The 18,148-nt window shown below is 41.0% G+C and overlaps 1 protein-coding gene across 2 annotated transcripts in view; it reads left to right on the forward strand.

The window, feature by feature from the left end:
• The window catches only part of LOC134565064 (tetraspanin-5-like), a 160,466-nt gene that overhangs the window by 2,209 nt on the left and 140,109 nt on the right, over positions 1–18,148 (forward strand). The gene's annotated exons all lie outside the window — the stretch shown is intronic.

Raw genomic sequence — 18,148 nt, forward strand, 5'->3', positions numbered from 1 at the left:
GGCCCTTGCTTGCAGATTTCCTCTTTTGCAAAACACTAATTGTCTCATTTGTATTCCTGGCTAAACTTCTTGAAATTCATGAAGACCCAGCACTTTGAGAGTTTAGTAATTTATTTAGAATATTGTGATCTCTATATGAGAAAGCCTGCATTTATTACCATGTCTCTCATGATTTGGAGTGAAAACATAGGCAGATACTCTTGTTGAATGCATGTTAATGTTGTTTTTACTGAAGTAATAGCAAACTCTTCAATAACTGGGCCAGAAAAACTGTAAATGAAAATTGCAGATTTGGTTGGTTATTTACAGAAAGTGATAACCAAAAATAGCCACTAATGTAGTAATTGTAAAGAGATTGAAATGATGAAGAGGTCATCATATTAACCCCATGACACTTTCCAGGATCTTGCAAATAGGGAGCACACCTTGTTAGGCCTTCTATCTGAGCATTATTATATAGTCCTTTTGTATTACAATCTTTTAAAATGTTAATGTATACAAAGAAAATACCTCTATTCTGCATCATAAAACAATGGACTAAAAATAAAGAGAACTGAGTTGGAAGAGTAATGATTTTGACAAGAAAATTGTCAGTGCTTTGAATAGAGGAATATTATAGATCTGCTGAAATTATGCAGGGAATGATTGTACTTGCTACTTAAACTGAAGTTGTTGCAAAAAATCTGAGGCTTTAAATCCCACAGAATAGGGGCAAAATAAATGGCCAGACCTTTTTGTCTTTTTTGTTTTGTGCTGGTGAGGTATTTCATGCCTTAAAAACCACAACAGAATTATTAGGATAATAACTATGGGAAAGTTGCACTCCAATGCTGTGTGTGTAGTTGTGAGTAAAGGTGACAGTATGCTTTTCAGGAGGTAGTTCTCAGCCTTGCACCACCCCAGGTAACATATTCTTGCCTAAATATGTGTTTCATAGTGTTGTAGAAGACAATATTATCTGCTGTGTCTATGCATAAATAATGTTCTAGATATATTTGCAGGCTTAATTTCTGTTATAAATGCCAGGACAATTTATTTTCAAATTCAATAATTTGGTTTATTAAAAATTCAAATCACAAAATTTGGAATCAAATCACAGAATTTTTAAGCAATAAAAAAACCTACACAAACAGTGACACTTACTTGACAGAGTTTCTCCCGGGAAAAAGAGCCAAGGGTGACCTATAGACATAGACCCTGGCCGTCTGTGTCTCTAGCTGGGTACACGAATTTGCTATGTTCGAGGCTTGGTTTTTATACTCTTTATTCTGCCTCTGGCAATATTTCCCCGTATTTCCTTTTGTTTCTTGGTTAGCTATTCAAACCCAAATTCGTCTCCGGTCGGATTGAAAAAGAGCTCCCCTCCCAAGTCCATGTGTTAATATTCAGTTTTTATGGATCTTTATAGTTGATGAATGTTCGAGATATGGGTGATATTGCTTGATGGTCTGTGAAGGTGGCTCTCGAGGTGTGAGTTGCTGATACCGTCTTATCTCAACAGGTCCCCTCCCAATACTTGAGAAGGCTGCAAAGTCTTTTGTTCTCTTCTGAATGGAGACGCCTGATTTTCAGGGTGGTCAGTTTCACCATCTGCTGCAGAAACCTCCTGAAACATAGACTTTTACTTGATATAAATTTATACAGCTTTATAATTTTCCAATTTACCATAAGAACATGAATTAATCATCTCATGTTTTTCACAATTCCCCTATTTCTTTTCTTTTGTTAACCATTTAATTCATGTTCGCATCGTCATTTTTAGATTTTTCTTTAAATTTACTTAAAATTCCTCTCTTGAGTTTCTTGTTCTTTGGAGAAACACCTGACTAGCGATTCTTGAACCATGTTTGCCTTTTCTGCTTTTCTTCTGATCTTTTCAATTTCCATGTCTCTGCTTTTGAGTGCCAGCCAGCTATTTGTGTCTTAACAGGGGTAACTTTTTGGAGGACCTATATGTCACAGGGCTGGCTCTTCACTGAGTGCACCGCTTGGTTCACACTCCCTAGAGTGATCTGCAGAAGTTTCCCTCTGTCTGGCCTAGCGTCTGTCGGGCTGCAACCGAACAACGGGAAAGTTTTTTTCTTCGCGACAGCAGGGGCTTTCTGCTCGGACCCTCGGGGTGGTTCGGACGGCATATCTCCTTTTAAAAGCTCTTCACTGAGATAACTTTACCTGCTCTGCCACACACGGCACTACATTAGTTCGACGGCACTCAGTGGCTAACACTTGGGCTTTTAGATCTAATTTTCTTTTTAACCCCTTTTTTCGTATATTGAATACTACCTGGGATAATTTGGTTCTATCAATCTCAAACGTGTGGCACAGTCTAAGAATTGCATAGTCAGAGTTTGTTTTTCTTCAGAACTCCTGTGGCATAGCCCCAGCGGTCTCTGCCCCCACTTGCAGTGCACTACTCAAATTTCAAGACAATAATTGCATTTGAAATGGATATATGGATTGCACGGGCATCTAGGTTCAGAGCAGCGAATGGATATTTCTTCTGCCATTTGTTTCTGATCTCCTGGGGGTGGAGTTCCTTCTCTTTAAATTTCTGGAGTCCTGGATTCACCCTTCCTGATGTTCTTCCATACTAGCACCTGTTAAAAACAAAAACAGGGGAACCTTCTAACTGAGGGGTTAGCACAGACTACGCCTTTGTCATATGAAAAAACTTCTTTTTTCAGAATCTATCTGATTTTATAAATCAACATCTTGAAGCTTTTTCACAGCTGGCTTCAACTGAAATTTATCAATTCTGATCTAGGTATAATGCAAGTTTAATTTTGAACAGTACTTTTTGAAAAATCTTCAGAAATACCTTACAGGAAGGAAACATGCTACGACTATTATTCAGACAATCTGAATATTTGAATGAGTTTTCTAGTTCATAATTCACTCATCTTCTTTATACAAAATAATTTACTACACAATTTTCTATACAACTCAAAATCTTCTTTTCACACAAGAATGATTCAATTCTTTATCTAGAATTTAAAGAACTTAATAGAAAATTCAAAAAAACTTGTCTTTTTTTTTTCGTACTGTTACAGAGAGAAATTAAAATTAACAAAAAGAGAATTTTACCTCCTATTAAACGAGGTTTATACTGAAACATACAAACAATTCTTTTTATATTCTACCAATACTTCTGACAATGTCCACTGGGTATATAGCGAGTAAACAATAAACACTAAGACTACTCTAAATCTCATAGCATTAACACAGGTTTTAGCTCTTTAAAGAAAAATTCACTTAAAAAAATCATAGACAAGTACAAACAATTTGGGCTTATTTCAAGAATTAAACTTAGCACATTCAGAGTGATTTGGTATACAGACAAACATTCATAAAACCCCGTATCTTACAATGTTTTGTGACAACAGCAGTTTCTAAGACAATCAGTTGTTAAGGTTACACACATCTTCCCTCAGTTTCTGCAGTCTCAGTGCAATGAGTCCGCACTACTGCTAATTAACTGAACTACAAATTTATATTTCAGACCCCTGCCTAGCGCGGCAAGATGCAAACTGCAGTAATAGCTGAAGTGACTTCTTCACTTCGACAGGGAGCCAATTCAAACAATCAGTGAGCAGGACAACTTAATGAAGGATAACCTTTAAGCAACATTTGTACTTAATACAAATTAAAAGAAAAACCTAAGACTTCACTCATAATCCTGGGGGAGTATTTTAACAAGACATAGGAAAAAAAACAAGGCACACTAAATAGAAGAAAATGATATTATAAATAGCAGAACTTATTCTTTTACTACTTATAGAATATAACTTTGTTGAGGGTCTGATCTCTTTTAGCTTTTATCATAGGAAGTGGATAAAACAACAGGGTTAATTCATCTGTAACAGGCATCAAAATATACTTGAAAACTTTTCAGGGCTATGAGTCACCCTGAAACTCAGGCCCTATTAGCTTACTCAACCTTTTCTAATAGATACAGGCACTATTATCTGTCACAAAGAGCTTCTACAAAATTAACTTATTTTCTATTTATTTTAGATCTAAACCGGTCAGTTTTAATTTACTTTTTCCTTTTAAAAAATAATCAAATTAATATATGTAATTTAATTATGCCTTCAGTGTACTATTTAAATATTTACTTACTAAAATATAGTATTTAACTATTCAAATAGCTGAAACTCAGGCAACCAGTTTTCTTTCTATTGTATCTACTAAACACAATTGTCTTCTCACACATCAGTTGCTTTTGAAGAGTGTTTTTCTCTTTTTTTTCTTCCCTGCATGTAATGCTAACAACATTCAGAAAAACGCAAAACTTCCTGAGGGATACTATAGAAATAAATCTAAAGCAAAAACACTAAGAAAGAAATAAGTCTACACAATTATTCACCCCTAAGAAATACAAGCACTAGAACAATTCTAAGACTTGTACTCTCCAAACCCAGGGATAGACAAAAAGACACTATACTAAAGGAATATCATCAACTATCTCTTCTAAGAAATCAGCTATATATAAAAAAAAAACTTTCACTGTTTCTTTCAAGCAAACACACACAAAAAAAAAAAGATTACAGAGAATCAGAAAAAAAATCATAGCCAGTTTAATTAAGAAGCAATTTTAACTCGGACTCTACTGGTCACACGCTTCAAAAAACTCAATCAACAGAAAAAAAACTCTTTGCAACACGTTGCCTGCCTCTACAAATGCTGTATTATTATTTCATATTTAAACCAACAATCTAACTTAAAAGTGTAGCAATCATTTCAAACATCAATGAGCTACATCGATCACAATCCTAGCATGCACACAAAAACCTTCACATGCCATAAACAAGCAACTGCAATGCCTACTGTTCTAGGCATCTAAAAACAGCTACCTCTATATCCTTTTATACGTGAAATACAAATAGCTTTTTACACTGTTTACAACTACAAAGCAAACTTTCATACGTCTCTCTAAGGCAATCTCGCTGAGTCTTGGCAACCTAGCTCCAACTAGCAGAAAACACACCAGTTTCTAAAGCTCTCCTAAGAAAACCCCATGGGAACAGGGAGTCTATACTTACATTCTCTCGCACAAGCATATGGGCGTGACTTTTTGGTGGCTTACTTCTGACAACGGTTAATAGAGAGGAGGGAGGGTAAACTGCCTAAAAAGCAATCTGCACCCTTTCACCATATTGGACAAAAACTACACAAATTCAGGTGATTAAAGGGAGAGAGAAAAAAAAAAAAAGCATCCTGGCCTTTTCTAAAGTGTTATTCATCAACTCTAAGTGTTTAGCTTCTACTACTATTTACACAATTCTAAACAAGAAAAAGACTCCTTAAAACCTTTCTCTTCACTTTATCAACTCTATTCTATTGCTAAGCACATCTTTGTTACAGTTTCTAAAACTTTTGTCAATTTCGGCTCCAGGCTGCTGTCTCTTGTCCTGTCGCCGCAAAAAAAACCTGCTTTTTTTTTTTTTTCTTTGTCTCTCGGCAACCGGGAACTGCACTCGCTTCATCGCCTGCTGGGGTTTTTAGTTTTTAGTGAAAAAAAAAACAAACGAAGAACTCTGCCGATCTCTTTTAGGAAAAAAAAACTCTTTAAAGCAAAACACACAACTCTAGGGAGCCTCCAAAATGTATTGAGCCTGAAGTAAAAGATCTACTACTACCAAAGAAAAGAGTAAACAAAATTCCTTTTTAATTCCTTTTCTTATCTTTTTCTCCGTAATTTAGCGTCGGTGGCCGGGGGTTTGAAGTCAGGACTAGAAGCGGGGACTGAGTTCTCTCTCAGGAATCCCCTTTGAGCGAGAGGAGGAGGGCGGGCAGCTGCAGATTATGTGGCCCCGCATGGGTCTCGGATGATGTAGCTAATGCTATCACTGAGAAGGCTGCAGAGGAGGTGGGGGTTGGGACAGACTTCACCCTGACCACCAGGCTGCGAGAGAGGCTTTTCCTGCAGCAATTTTCTCTTGTTAGAACACGGTCACACATCCCCTCCTGACCAAATGCTCTCGCGTCCGCGGTGTTAATAGATACATTCACACTTCCTACAACTCCGGGGGCAGTGTGCACCTCTCGCAAAGGGCACAAACCCTTTCTTTCTTCCTCCGCTTTTCCACCCCCCCCCCTTCCCCTCCTTTCTTCCCCCTCGCACCAGGGATGTGAGCACCGGCTTTGGTTCGGAGCGCATGCCCCCTCCCAGGGGACTCTGCCTTGGGATTTCGGGAACTGCCTCTGCTGAATTTTCCCACAAATCATCCTCCTGATCTCTACTGAGATACGATCCCATACTCCCCGTGGCACAGAAGTTATGAGATACTATATAAAAATTAAATCCCGAGTTTCTGAACTCGGTGCCATTAACTTAATGATCCAATGAATGACCGTTCCGTGGATGTTCAGTTAACTGAGGGCTCTGTAACTGCCACCGAAAAAATTAACGGACCCCACTCGGTCGCTGTCAAGAAGGCTTACTAGTCCCCGAACTCGAAGGGGCGTCCTCTTTCTTTCAGGACCTCTGGTGACTCCTACACTCCGTCGGGTAACACTCACACGCGAAATACCACGCGTTTCACACACACTCACATGCACATATACACGTTCTCAAGCACTTGGTCACCCCACTCAACTACGCTATACTTACGGTCCTTTTCCTGCATGGATTCTTCGTGCACGTAGACGTTTACGAGTGAAAAAATACTGCGGTTTAGGGAAACTCCTGCTGAGTTCCTGAGCCCTCCCCAAGCTAGCTTGTCCTAACGCCTAATACCTTCGCTGTTGTGGTTTCTGGGTTCGTAAAGCCATTTCGTTCTTCCGGACTTACCCGCTCTGCCAGGCCGCTTTTTACGGCGGGGCACCTCCCGGTCAGAAGCAGGGGTCCGTAGAATATTCAAAAACTGGCCCCACGTTGGGCACCAAATTGTTATAAATGCCAGGACAATTTATTTCCAAATTCAATAATTTGGTTTATTAAAAATTCAAATCACAAAATTTGGAATCAAATCACAGAATTTTTAAGCAATAAAAAAACCCACACAAACAGTGACACTTACTTGACAGAGTTTCTCCCGGGAAAAAGAGCCAAGGGTGACCTATAGACATAGACCCTGGCCGTCTGTGTCTCTAGCTGGGTACACGAATTTGCTATGTTCGAGGCTTGGTTTTTATACTCTTTATTCTGCCTCTGGCAATATTTCCCCGTATTTCCTTTTGTTTCTTGGTTAGCTATTCAAACCCAAATTCGTCTCCGGTCGGATTGAAAAAGAGCTCCCCTCCCAAGTCCATGTGTTAATATTCAGTTTTTATGGATCTTTATAGTTGATGAATGTTCGAGATATGGGTGATATTGCTTGATGGTCTGTGAAGGTGGCTCTCGAGGTGTGAGTTGCTGATACCGTCTTATCTCAACAGGTCCCCTCCCAATACTTGAGAAGGCTGCAAAGTCTTTTGTTCTCTTCTGAATGGAGACGCCTGATTTTCAGGGTGGTCAGTTTCACCATCTGCTGCAGAAACCTCCTGAAACATAGACTTTTACTTGATATAAATTTATACAGCTTTATAATTTTCCAATTTACCATAAGAACATGAATTAATCATCTCACATTTTTCACAATTTCTTTTGTCAATTCAGTGTTAAAATTGGTAAATATTCTGGAAATGTTCAAAAAGCTTATTTTATGAGACTACTATGTTGTTATGGAAAAGGAAAGCTCATTGGGCAGTCACCAAAGTAATATTTAGGAACAGAGAACTAATAGGCCCAAATGCATCTAAATCTAAAGCTGGAGGTCAGTGTAGTGTTTCCCTTTGCCGTGCTGCCGGCTGTGCATCGGGTCACACACCTGTGCTTTAGCTCCACTGCCATTCTGCCGGTGCTAGACCACCTTTCCAGGCTGGCAGCTGCTGCAGTTGACACTGCTTTGTCATGAGGCTTTCTGCTCTTGTCTTGGTAAAGCATAAAGCTGTAATATGAGGTAACAGAGAACACTTTTCTGTACTCAAAGCAAGCAAACAAAAATGCCTCCTTCCCCCTTCAGCTTCCATATAGAATGATGTCAAAGGTGTGGTGCAAAAGGTCAAAGGCGGCCACCCTGCTTCACAAAAGGCAAGAACTATTTCCCCCTCTTTCCCCCATACTTTGGGAAGACAGTTTTAGGCTGACTTTTAGTTCTAAGAGATGGTTTTAATTTTTCTCTGTGCTTTTTTATACTTGATGGAAATGATGGATGTATACTGTTGTTAAGGGCTAAATTTCAATCCACACTTAATTCCACTGACCCTGGTCTAATTGTAAAGATGTATAAAAAGCACTGACACCTCAGAAACTTTTGCTTTAGCTGGTGATTCACTCTATAGTTATGAGCTATGCTGCAATTATGATACATCAGCATATTACGAGTCATAACTTGTGTTTTAATTTGCTTGGCATCCGCTGTATTTGATGGCAACCATATGGGAATCTAGATAGTCTTCTGAATTACAGAAAGGTAGCAGAAAGAAAATAAGGTTATGTAAGTGTGTTACAGGAAAAGTGTTGGACAAGTGCACTGACCTTTGGAGGACAACCAATATATCGCTTATTTTGTACATTGTTGATAGTTTGTTTTTCAAAGGGGGAGAGAATAATTCTCTCATGTCAGCTGGTTTTCAGATATCCACAAGGAAGTTTTGATTTTATAATTTTTCCCTTGCCACAGTGTTAAAGAAAAACCCCAAACAAATCAATGTAAAGCTTGTTCCATGCAATTTTGAAATGCATTCTGTAGCATTTGATCTTTAAAATTTTGCATTGGGAGGATGTCCTTGCAGTGGAAGTGGAAGCATTCTGTTCATTTCCCTCCCCTCCCCCTTTTATTATCAAATGACTTTTTTATTTTATATTTCTTCATAGAACAGATGAAGCATAGCTAAGCATTCCACCAGTGGTCTTGTCAGAAACAGAACAATGCTTGTTTTGGGCAAGTACTCCACCGGTTTGCAACCGTGAAAGGTGAGGGTGTCTATATTGATGAAATAGATGCATTATTGTGAGGTCAGCATTCTTGAATTCCTCAGTGTCTCTTTCAGCAGATGTAGCCTCAGTCTTTCAAATGCATATAAAAATTTAGTAACTGCTGGCTTTGGGGGACTTGCTTCAGATCTGTAGAAGTAATTTTTAAAATAAAAATTTTCCTGGCCTTGTGTTCCCTCACAACTTTGTGGTAGGCTGTATCATTGGTGATATAAAAAGAACTAGCTGAGGAACATGGGCGAAACTATTTCCTTTCTCATAAATACTTGTTTTGCCAAAATTGGGTGTTCGTAAATGTGTTCCTGTTGTAAGTTATTTGATGTTTCTAGTTTCTAAAAGACTGAAGAAGCATAAGGGAACTAGAACTAGAGAAAACCCATTGTGATTAATTGTGACTTCTCTTGTTTGATGTCAGTGTGCTTCAAGAGAATATTATTGGAACTATCGTGCAGCTTATATACTTTCTGTGTTAAAGATAAATTTGGTAAATATATTTACCAGTCTCCACCTTGATTGTCTTGTCACAGTATCTTTTTTTCTGGTGGCACATCTGTCTCAAAATATGAAGAGTCAATTTTGAATCTTCAGTGTCCCAGTAAGGGAAAAGCTGATCCATGTGAATAGCACCCAGAGCACAGGCAGCCCCAACAGAATACTTCTGAGTGCAGCATCTTATGGATATTTGTGTGTGAGAGAAGTTAGCATTGGTCCTAATCCCATTGCCCTTGTTGTGTGTTGATAGTATTTCCATAATAAAGGCAACAAATTCATGTTCTGCAACACTAAATTTGAAGGTGGATGTGCTACCTTAATTCTAATAAGGCAGCCTTTGCACTGTGAACTTTTTGGTGTATGTATTAGGTATGTATATATTCAACTGCAGTGTATGATGTAATAGGCATGTAGGGAAGGCATGAGCTGTTCCAGGGAAGAAAGGCTTTCTTTTTTTGGATGGGAACCCAGAAGACATGTTCTTGTAAAGAAACAAAAAAACTACATACAAGGTGCAGTTGATGTAGGATAATTTTCAGATGGAAAATGTGGGAGAGAAAGGTTTTTTTGGAGGGGGGTGATGGGGTTCAGGTTTTGTTGTTGTTTTTGTGTGGAGAGTAGTAAGAAGAAAAATGTAAGGAACTTCTCTGCAGTGGACAGGAGTTTGGAAGTATGTATGTAATCTGTTATTTAAGAATGCTTTCTTAAAACCTAATTCTATAGATTACAGTAATCCTGATGTACTTCCTAGTGAACTTTAATTTATTCCTTATTCCTCAAACTCTGTAAGATGCAAGTTAATGATTAGTAGAGGATGAGAAACTTGAGTTTACAGATACTGAAATATCACTTCCTTTTCTTTTGAGTCCTGTTTGTACAAATAGACATTTTGAAGTCTATGTTGAAAAAGAAATATAAACTGGTTTTGGCACCAGGGCTGCTCCAAGCTATAAATTTGGAGCAAGAAACTGATGTGTTATTAAGTGCTTGAACTAAATACTTCAACAGTTCATATTCCATTAACTAAAAGCAGTAACCTGTGAAGATTTGCTATGCACATTTAGAATATAATGTTGTGCTTTCAAATAAAACCAAAGGTGGGAGAAAATATTTTGACCCCAAAAAATCACTTGACCTAATTCTACCAGTTAGAAATGTCTGGTCTTAAACTACAGTTCTGTAGGGGAGCCTTGTTTTGCCCAAAATATGCATCATGCTTCTCAAATGCATGGCTGGTAGCCTGTCAACAGGACTAATTGTTTTGTTGATGTAGACAGGAGAGCAAGGAGCTGAACAGCTCATGAAGTAACCCAGCTCTGATAGAGATGACACAGAAGTCATTAGCCATAAAAGTGTCTTCCAGTATGGTAGTATTTTAAACTTTTTCATATCTGACTTTTCCATTAGCTTGAATTTCATAGTGACTTTGTACTTGTGTACAATTTGTCTGTTTCTCATTAAAAATTAGCAAATGCTGTTACAATGCAGTAAAGAATTAAAAAAAGCTTATCCAATTTTTAATGAATGTACTGAATTGCACTTTGTGACAATTTTACGGTGCCAAATCCAGCAATACATTAGGCCTTAAATCAGTAAAGAATAATCTGTTTCTATTTCATTGTACTGTCATGAATTTGGAAAACATCCCATTTTTTTTGACTGTGCTGCTGCTCCTGCCACAAGATATCCTATCTTGTGATGTAAGACCCCAAAAAAGCACTTGCTGATGAGACTCCTGAAAGGGTTTACAGTTTTTCAAAAACTGTGTTAGATGCATGGGAGAAATACTGACAAGATGTTGTCAAGAGGTCAAAACAACAAAAAACTTCATTGGCAACTTCAGAAAATCAGAGAACTTTGGCAGAAGTTTAGAGCAGCTGTCTTGGTTTGAAAGACAGGTATCTGCTAGGGAGGGGGCGGTACCTCCCTTGGAATGGAGAATTCACGTCCCCTCCCTCCAAATTATTATAATTTAGAAAATTAAAGGGGCTTTCAGGCAGAGGTATGGGGATAGGAATAACAGTTCTTTACTCGTATGTCTAACAAGGCAAACAAACAATAACAACTACAACATTAACAATAAACAGAATGAAGAACCTTGAGGGGCTTTGGTTTCACAAAGCCCGGGGCAGTCTGATCTCTTGGGACTCCAAGAGCACCAAGCTGGAACAGTGGAAAGTCCCGGGCTGGTGGATGAGATCAGGAGCTCTGTTGGTGGTAGCTGGAACGGCAGGGATGTCCCACAGAGCAGGAGCAGCGCAGGGCTACAGAGTAGCAGAAAGCATCGAAGCAGTGCCAAAGAAGCCGCAACGGCGGGACAGGGCTGGCCTAGCAGGGCAGGAGGAGGCAAGCTCAGAATTCCTGGGCACCCAAGCAGATGATGGTAGATTTTCCAGTACGGGATGGAGTGATGACCGTGAACTCTCCCCGCAGCGAACAGCAGCCCAACTGTCCTCTGATGCCAAGAGCAAGAGAGACAAGCTGCCCTCAGCTCTGTCCTTTACCTCCCCCAAAACCTCACGTTATCTCCTCCCTCTGAGAGAAACTCCCAGAGACCCAAAAACAATAGGTGTAGCCCGGTGCTACCCTCTCCTTTGGCCTCTTCTTTGTTTTGGTCAAGCACCCACAAGCACCCAGTAGTTAGTCTCCTAGCAACATATGGGGAAAAATTCTATTAAAAAAACCCTAAACGAATCTAACCCCCAACAGCAACATTCACTCAACGTAAAGCACTTCATAAAGCATTAACTTAGCCCATTCAACTTAGCAACTCCAAGCCTGATCTGAGGAGAGTTAGAAGAAGAAAGAGGAAGAGAGAAAGACAAAAAAGATATAGAAAAGAACAAGTATAGCTACCCCAACTGGTTCCAGCAGTGTTCAGCTGAGAGAAATTCCAGGCAGAGGTACGGTCAAGACCTGTGTTTGCCTCATGCTTCAGTTTAGTACCCTTTGGCTTTCCTGGGCCCTTCCCCCAGGCTGGGCTTAAGGTTATCGGGCTGGGCTGGGGTGTGGAGCATTGCCTGGGGTGTGGCAGGTGACCACTGTGTGGCTGGGATACAGGCCCAGAGGGGGATGTGTGTGTGCAGAGTGGGGCATCGCCTCTCCAGAGCAAGGCCTGACATACCTATTCTCCCACACATGCACCCAAAATACTTTGAGCCAGCAGTCCTTCCAGCCTCTCACATGGGGTTCTCTGTGGATACAGATTTTCCCTGATGTGAAAAATAGGGTTATTTAATTCATGTTCTATAGATAATTATAAACTGGATACTGTAATATATTGTATAAATGTATGATAGATGTGTACGTGCTCCACCCGCGTGCCTCACAGATCCCTGTTGAGCACCTCTCCTGATCTTCCCGGTCCAGAAATAGAAGGTGAAAAATACAAGGCACAAACGCTGTCAGAAGAAGACAATGAACATTGACCAACCTACACCCTGACTACGTGCAGCAAAGATCACCTCAAAGCAAGGACTGACTCTGGTCATTAGCCTACGTGCGGCAAGTCATCCACGCTGCTACGGCCGTTAGATCACCTCAAAGCAAGGACTTACTCTGGACATTAGCATTTGAATACGGATCGAGGGACTCTTTCAGGGCTTAATGTAAACACTCTTAATTGCCGGTGCTTAACAGAAACAATGGGGAGAGTACTGCCGAAGGGGAAATAAAGCGTATTTAAACTGAGTCCCTAAGCGGGCAAATTTGTGTACCCTGCAAGAGACAGCATACTGCCAGGCTCTGTGTGTCTCCGGGTCACCCTTGGCTATTTTCCCGGGAAAACTCTGTCAAGTAGGTATCGCTGTTTGTGGGGGTTTCTGCTGCCTAAAATTCTGTGATTTGAATTTTTAATAAACCAAATTATTGAATTTGGAAATAAATTGTCCTGGCATTTATAACAATTTTGACGCCCAACAGAGGGGCCATTTTGAATATTCTACGGACCCCCGCTTCTGACCAGGAGGCGCCCCGCTGTAAAAAGCGGCCTGGCAGAGCAGGTAAGTCCGGAAGAACGAACTGGCTTTACGAACCCAGAAACCACAACAGCGAAGGTATTAGGTGTTAGGACAAGCTAGCTTGGGGAGGGCTCTAGAACTCAGCAGGAGTTTCCCTGGTAACCGCGGTATTTTTTTCACTCGTAAAATTGGACGTGCACGAAGAATCCACGCAGGAAAAGGACCGTAAGTATAGCATGGTTGAGTGGGGTGACCAAGTGCTTGAGAACGTGTATATGTGCATGTGAGTGTGTGTGAAACGCATGGTATTTCGCGTGTGAGTGTTACCCGACGGAGTGTAGGAGTCACCAGAGGTCCTGAAAGAAAGAGGACGCCCCTTCGAGTTCGGGGACTAGTAAGCCTTCTTGACAGCGACCGAGTGGGGTCCGTTAATTTTTTCGGTGGCAGTTACAGAGCCCTCAGTTAACTGAACATCCACGGAACGGTCATCCGTTGGATTATTAAGTTAACGGCACCGAGTTCGGAAACTCGGGATTTAATTTTTGGGAAAACCCATCGGAACTCCGGTGCCACGGGGAGGATGGGATCGTATCTCAGTAGAGATCAGGAAAGTCAGCTGTGGGAAGCCTCAGAGGAGGCGGTTCCCAAAATCCCAAGGCAGAGTCCCCTGGGAGGGATGCTGGAATATTGGAGTGAGTACCCCAAGAGGGGGGAAAAATCCAGGAAAAGGATGATTTATTTCTGTATGGAAGTGTGGGGAGGTAAGGAGATAGAGAAATATGTGGTCTGGCCGAAGTTCGGCACGTTTGAGTCCTGGACATGTCAGGCTTTGTGTAAATATGTCAGGAACAAGAGGCAAAGGGAGATAGACGAGTTAGAATGTGCGCCGTTGTGGGATGGATCCCAGTTTAGGGTGTATCCGATAGGGGAGTGTGGAAAAAGGAATGAATGGGAGCCCCTGGACTGCCTTCCTCCTCCCTGCGCACCCCCCCCCCCCCGCCAGCGCCGGCCCCTGCCCCGATCCCAGAGCTTGCTCCCTACCCTAGTCCACAGCGTGCCCGAATTCATCCCGCTACAGCCTCGGTGCCGCCGGCGGAGAACGGGGTCTCACTAGCCGAGACCCCTGCCCTGCCGCTTTTTCGCCATCCCGAAACCCCGCTCTTTCCTGGTTCAAGCCAGCGCATGCGCTCCGAACCAAAGCCGGTGCTCACATCCCCGGTGCGAGGGGGAAGAAAGGAGGGGGGGGTGGAAAAGTGGAGGAAGAAAGAAAGGGTTTGTGCCCTTTGCGAGAGGTGCACACTGCCCCCGGAGTTGTAGGAAGTGTGAATGTATCTATTAACACCGCGGACGCGAGAGCATTTGGTCAGGAGGTGAGAAGGGGGATGTGTGTTTGAAGCAGGGCCGTGTTCTGACAGGAGAAAATGCTGAATGAATTGGACTACGGGAAAAGCCTCTCTCGCAGCCTGGTGGTCAGGGTAAAGTTTGTCCCTAACTCCGGTCTCCTCTGCAGCCTTCTCGGTGATAGCATTAGCTACGTCATCCGAAACCCATGTGGAACCATGTGACCCGCGGCTGCCCCCCCTCCTCTTGCTCAAAGGGGATTCCCGAGAGAGAACTCAGTCCCCGCTTCTAGTCCTGACTTCAAACCCCCGGCCACCGATGCTAAATTACGGAGAGAAAGTATGGAAGGGCAGGAACATATAAAAGACTGGGAAAAAGGGACCAAGAATAAAACTGATTTACTAGAAAGGATATTAGGAGGTTTTTTTAAGGCAGTGGCTAGAAGGTGTTTTTGTGGATATTGTGATTCTGCCGTGACTTAGAGTCGATAGAACCTGAGAATGTAGGGAAAATTTAAAAGGGATTTTTCTGCCTTTGAGTTAATTAGATGGTAGCAAGTGCTGAATGCCTGGAACCTTGTTGCAATTCATTTCAGGAGCTTGCGTTGTTTTTTTCTTTATTACCCTCCCGTATGTCTGCTTGCTGAAGAAGCAATTAGGGTTGTTCAGTGGATCTGCTGATTTGATCATAGTCAGGATTGCTGTAATCCTGGGACTGCGAGCTACAACTTTTTCTAAAACAGTAGTGAGCATCAGTTTTCAGCAACAGTGTGTGTGAGTTAGAATGGTATATTGTTTGCCTTAGTGTGAAATCTCTTAAATCTGTCATTTCCCTATCCAAGAACTATTTTACTACATTTATTTGTTGATAGAAATTGAGAGGAAGCCAGGAAATTATTACAACTAGTATAAATAAATTAAGGGGAAACAAGCCTTAAAGTTTTTCTTTCCCAAGCCATAACTATGCATGGAGGATTTTTCTGCTTGATTGGAATTACTAGCTGTAATTTCTCTGTGTTAGTAGTTAGAAGTCTTTTTTCTACGGTCCCTATTTTGTAAGTATTTTTGTCTAGTGGAAACAGGGATTTTTCCTTTTAATTACTGATTTCTTAGAAAAGATAGTTAATGTTGTCCCTTTGATATTGTGTCTTCTTTACTTGCCCCTTTGTTTGGAAAATGTCAACCTTGGAGCTATCCTGATACCTGTGTTTCAAAATAGAGAGTGACTTATGTGGAGCAGCTTTTGTGTCATTTGTATTGAATATGGCTGGTAGTTGCCCGTAGTTCTTCAGGCCACGCATCTGGGTGTACTAATACCCAAAAATGGATGGAAGGTACAGGGGTGTTGCGTTGATCTAAAGAAATAGTAATAGATTGGCTGGAGTTTGGTTGTTAGTAAAAGCTAAGTTTGTGGAAGCTCTTTGTGATAAACAGTGGTGTCTATGTACTGGTAACTGCACTGGAAAAGGCTGTCTGGCTAATAGGGCCTGAGTTTTAAGGTGACTCAGCCCTGGAAAACTTTCAAGTATTTTGATGCATGTTACAGATGGGTTAGCCTTGCTGTTCTATTCACTTCCTATGATAAAACTGAAGAAGCTCAGACCCGCAATAAGTTACAACCCTGATGCTCCTTGTCTAAATCTTTCTATTTTCAAGCTAGTCTCGAGCTATAGATGTGAGAAGTGCCTGAGGCGATGCCATTTCTATATTGCTGTCAGTGTTGTTTTTATAGCATCTGTATATGTTGAGAATATTTTATAAGTGGTAAAGGAGTAGACTATCATTTGTGGGGTCATTTCCTTTTATTTGGTATACCTTATTTCTTTTTCTTTTTCTTCTATGACTTGTTAAAAGTATTCCTCAGGATTATGGTTGAGGTCTAAAATTTTTATCCCATGTGAATGCTAGTTTTACTTAAGAGGCTATTCTTCATTAGAAACATATTACCTGGAGCTAGTCTATGGGATTTAAGGTTGTCTTAGTTGTACAAAATCCATGTACCAAGTAGACATTTTCAGATGTATTGGTAGAATATAAAAGGTGTTGTCTGTCCGTTTTATTATAAACCTCATTTGATAGGAGGTAAAATTCCCATTCTGTTAGTTTTACTTTCTCCCTGTAACAGTACAAAAAGGGATTTTTGAATTTTGTATTGAATCATTTAAATTTTGGATGATGTGTTGAATCACTTTTTTATGAAAGGAAGATTTTGGATTGTATGGTGCATTGTTTTGCTTGTATGAAGATGAATGTGTGAATTGTGAGGTGGAAAATCATAGTGATCTAGGGACAAAATTGTTTTTATGATGAACGTGTGAATGTACTATTGGATGACTTGTTCTAATATTCAGATTTTCTGAATGGTAGACGTGGCAGGCATTCCTTCTGTAGAGTATTGCTGTAGTACCGGGCTGATTTGGAATTTGTATTGTGTACGTGTTCTTAATTGGTAAATTCAATTTGGAATAAGTTGCAGGATTTTGATTTATATATGATTGGCACAACTGCTCTGAGATTGTTGAATTACAAACAAAATACGACCCGATTTAGAGGAGGAAGAGCTGGAGGAAGGCGAGAAGTGGTTTGTGGATGGGTCTGCACGGGTTGTGGATGGAAAGCGGAAAACTGGGTATGCCAGTGGGTCATCCTCAAGTGGAGGACTCGCAGCTGCAGCCCTATTTGGCTGCTGTCAATAAAAACTTACAAGAATTAAGGAAAAAAGGAATAATTCTAGAGTACTCCCTTGGGATTTGCTATTCACGATATACAACCAGGAGATAAAGTACTGATAAAAGCTTGGAAAGCGGTGTCACTAACCCCTCATTGGGAGGGACCCTTTCTTGTCCTTTTAACTACAGATACAGCCATCCGAACAGCTGAGAGAGGTTGGACACATGCCTCCAGAGCTAAGAAATTAGCAGCCCCGAGGGAAAACCCCGAGTGGAAAGTCATCTCTTCCCCCGGAGATCTGAAGGTCCGGCTACACCGAGGACGCAACCGCCCGGAGGAACATCAAGCCGCAGCCTAAAGAATCCTCAAAGGAAACTTTGTATCCACCCAAAAAGGAAAACTAAAAAGAGGGAAGGGTAACCCGAAGGAAGGTATTTCTCCTTGGTCATACAATCTTAGAAATTGCGGTCTGCTGGGAGTAGTGTGGGTTAATCTGGCAAATACCTCAAATTCGGCCGACGGGGGGGGGGGGGGGGATAAAGTGCGAAAAGCATAGAAGTGGAGAAATTGATCCAGTAAAGCTCCTATTGTGACAGAAGGGCAACTCAAGCCATCCAGGGAAAACAACCCAGCAGAAAATGAAGGAAGGATCAGGAAGGGGGTCTGAGCAACCTGTTCTTGCTGTTGAGAAGAACCCGGAACCAGCC

The sequence above is a fragment of the Prinia subflava genome, assembly GCF_021018805.1.
Source record: "Prinia subflava isolate CZ2003 ecotype Zambia chromosome W unlocalized genomic scaffold, Cam_Psub_1.2 scaffold_32_NEW, whole genome shotgun sequence".
NCBI classification, from domain to species: Eukaryota; Metazoa; Chordata; class Aves; order Passeriformes; family Cisticolidae; genus Prinia; species Prinia subflava.